At 38.1% G+C, this 3791-nt stretch overlaps 1 pseudogene; it reads right to left on the bottom strand.

Annotated features, from left to right (window-relative positions):
- Positions 1-1862: 1862 nt before the first annotated feature.
- LOC102818243 lies at positions 1863-2567 on the bottom strand (annotated as a pseudogene).
- Between the last annotated feature and the right edge of the window lie 1224 nt (positions 2568-3791).

Raw genomic sequence — 3791 nt, 5'->3', positions numbered from 1 at the left:
CTTCACTTTGGAAGGATAGTTTTGTTGGGTATAAAACTCTTGATTCAAGCTTATTTATTTATTTATTTGCTTTCATCATTTTATAGACATTAGTTTATGGTTTTCTAGCTACCGTCTCTTTTGTTGATAAATAAGATACCAGTTTCTTTTTTTTCCTGGTGAATAATGTGCTTGTTGCATTGATTTATTTTACTTCAAGATTTTGGCTCCTGATATTTTTGCTGAGACAGAAAGTTACAATTTTTGGCTTCCTTATCCTTATAACAATGCAAACACTCTGCAAAATGAATACTTTCTGCTGATTTTCTATAAGCTTCTTCCCTATCTCCTTGTGCCTCTGAAATATCAGTAAATACCCTAAGCGAAAAACACAGAACAGAACGTTGGGTTGACCTCATAAATTTCAATTTTCTCAGGATCTGGACCCTGTATATTCTAGCTTCCTCAGTAGCTCTCCAGTGAATTAAAACAGATTTTTTTTTAAAATCTAGTTCTTGGTGGGACTGTTATTCCTCTAGAGACTATTTATGATAATTTGAGGTGGAAATTGTAGGCAATCCTTTTGGGAAGGAGAAAGGATATAATTTAGGCCTTAATGAAAAGGCAGGTTTGGAAGGGACATGGGATTATAAGGGAATAGCATGTTAGAGTTTTTTAGGTGGGAATAAAGGAGTCACTTATGACTTTCTGCTTTAGCAAAGATGTCCAGACTCAGAAACCCTATACAGGATCACTATGAGTCAAAACTGACTAGATGGTACTATGCAACAACAGCAACAAATAAAGTGAATGTACTATAAAGTCGGTGGTTCAAACTCACCAGCTGTTCCTTGGAAGCTCTATATAGGGCTTGAGTCAGAACCAACTTGATGGCAGTTAACAGCAACAATAGCATAGTTATGGCTAGGTTAGCCTTTACAAAAACATTTCCATCTATATGTCCGTTTGAGCTTCAAAACACAGTTCATTACCTCATAATTATAGAAAAGTGAAACTCCAGAGCTTTTAAGTACCCTAAATTATACAGATTGTTGTTGCTCTTTAGTGCTGCTGAGTCAGTTCTGACTCACAGTAACACTGTATAGAGTTTCTGAAGCTTTAAATCTTCGTGGGAGCAGAAAGTCTCATCTTTCTCCTGTGGAGCAGCTGCTGGGCTCAAACCACAGACCTTGTGTTTCACAGTCCAGTGTTTATCATGTGGAGCCACCACAATCTCCAAGTAACACAGATAAACAATGATAAAGACAGAATTTTGTAGGCAGGCAGGAGTTATACTGTGGTGGTTTCTGAATGCCAAGAAAATGGTTTCACTTTTCTTTTCCAAAGCATTAGTATTTTAATATATGAATGGCATTCAAGTCTGTGCAGGTCTTTCCTCACTATTTGTGAATGAATTGACTGAGTCATTATGCATTTTGGTATTTAAATTTGTGTTGTTGTTCTATAGAGTTTAGCCAATTTGACTCAGATCGACTCATAGCGACTGTATAGGCCCAAGCAGAAATTTCCCATAGGGTTTCCTGGAATGCAATCTATATAAGAACAGATTGCCAAGTCTGTTTTCCTGTTTAGCAGCTGGTAGATTTGAATTCTCAATCTTTCAATTAGAAGTTGGGCATTTAACCAGTGTGCTACCAGTGTTGTTCAAATCTGTGCTGTTATTGTTGTTAGGTGATGTCAAGTTGATTCTAATCCACAGCCACCCAGTGTGCAATAGAATGAATACTGCACCATCCTCACAAAGTTGCTGTACTCAAGCCCATTGTAGCCCTGTGTCAATCCTTTTTTTTTTTTTTGAGATTTAATATGAGCATATTTATTTGTCACACATAGAAATCTCTTATGTTTGACTGGATGCTGACTTAAGAGGTAAACGCTCTCAGATAGGATAATCTCCGTCTCTTGGCAATCTGTTCCTGGCACTTTTCTTTGGCCTCCTTCATCCTCTGGGCCAAAAGCTTGGCATATTCTTCAGTCTCCTCCTTATTTTTCTTAGTGCATTGTTTCTTTAGAGCAATACACTGACATTTGTGCTACATAACATGTGGAGTAACAAGACACTGAATCTTGGGTGCTTTGTTCCTGGGTTTCTTGTTCAATGGCTTTCTCACAACATCCTAGCAGACATCATCTTTAGAGATATTGAAAAGTTTGCAGATTCCACTAGCTCTTTTGGGCCTCAGGCCATGAGGCACAGTTGTATCTGTCAGTCCTGGGATATCTTTATCTCCTTTTTTTTTTTTTAATAATAAAAAAGTTGAGAATACACAAGTTGGCATCCACAATGCAACTCTGGACAGATTTGCACTTTCTTTCTCCTGTTCTACTTGGTTCGTAACAAGAATGACCCTTACTCAGAAGCAGGTGGACCCAGCCATGGGTCAAGACAACCTGCTTCATGGGAAAACCTTTCTTGTTGTTCCCACCACTGAGACAGACAACATCACCCTTCCACTCATCACCCAGCATTTCAGAAGCAACTTCTGTGGCCATTAATTTATCATAAAAGGTATGAAGTTTGCATTCATCATCCATTCAATGAGTTTCTGGCAACCAGTGGCTGGGAATGTTCAGCTTCATGGTGAAGCAGCTGGCAGCCTCCATGTTGCCATGAAAAAGAGGCCAATCCATTTTTTTGAGGGTCAAATTTGTGTTAGGGAATTTCATATCTGATGGGATGTGTAGAGGAAGGGGATAGTCAGGGGCGTTGAGCTATTATAAAAAGTGAAAGATGTATATATATGATAGTATAAGAGAACTACTGTTGTTGTTATTAAGTGTCTACAAGTTGGTTATGTAGAGAACCAAAGTGTAGGTTTATATTAGAAGATATTGCTCTCCTATAATACAACATATTTCAGGTATTAGTATGGGGAAAATCTGATATTTTATTAGTAGGTATGATATTTTATGAAGTCCCTAGGTGGTGCAAATAGCAGGTGCTCAGCTATCAGGTGGAAGTTTGGTGGTTTGAACCCACTGAGAGATGCATTGGGAAGTAGGCCTGGCAATATGCTTCTGAAGGTCACAGACGCAAAAACACTTGCAGCAGTTTGGTTTTGCACATATGGGTCATCTCAAGTCAGAATCAACTTGACAGTAATCACCCCCATCCACATACATAAACACACATGGATTTGGGGAGAGAGATTTTGAGGAATTAGTTCACACACTGAGGGGCCTGGAAAATCCAAAATCTGTAGGTCAGTCAATAGGCTGTAAATAAATTCCAACAGTCTGGTCTGTTTACTAGTTTAAACCAGAATCCTTCCTTAGAGAACCTCATGTTTTGGTTTTCAAGGCTTCAGTGGACATTACTCACCATATTATGGACGTTAATCTCGTTAGTTAAGGGTCAACAGATATAAATGCTAATCACATGCAAATACTTACATACCAAAGATGTTAGTAGTACTTTCAAGCTGAGGGAACTGAAAAACAAAACAAAAACAAAAACAAAAACAAAAAACAACAATTCAAACCACGACTTACAATATTGAAGAATTCGATGGGCAAAATATTGAACGATGCAGAAAGCATCAGAAGAAGATGGAAGAAATACACAGTCATTGTATCAAAAAAAAATGGTAGATGTTCAACTATTTCAAGAGGTAGCACATGATCAAGAGCCCATGATACTGAAGGAAGAAGTCCAAGGTGCATTGAATGCATTGGCAAAGAACAAGATACTAAGAATTGGCTGGAATACAAATTGTAATATTTCAATGAACTGAAGCAGCACTGGAGGTACTCACTTGTCTATGCCAAGCAAGCTGAAAGACAACTACCTG

This window comes from Chrysochloris asiatica, unplaced genomic scaffold (genome assembly GCF_000296735.1).
Source record: "Chrysochloris asiatica unplaced genomic scaffold, ChrAsi1.0 scaffold00044, whole genome shotgun sequence".
In the NCBI taxonomy this organism is placed as follows: Eukaryota; Metazoa; Chordata; class Mammalia; order Afrosoricida; family Chrysochloridae; genus Chrysochloris; species Chrysochloris asiatica.
The sequence above is the reverse complement of the archived record's forward strand: the minus strand, read 5'-3'. Positions and strand labels throughout refer to the sequence as shown.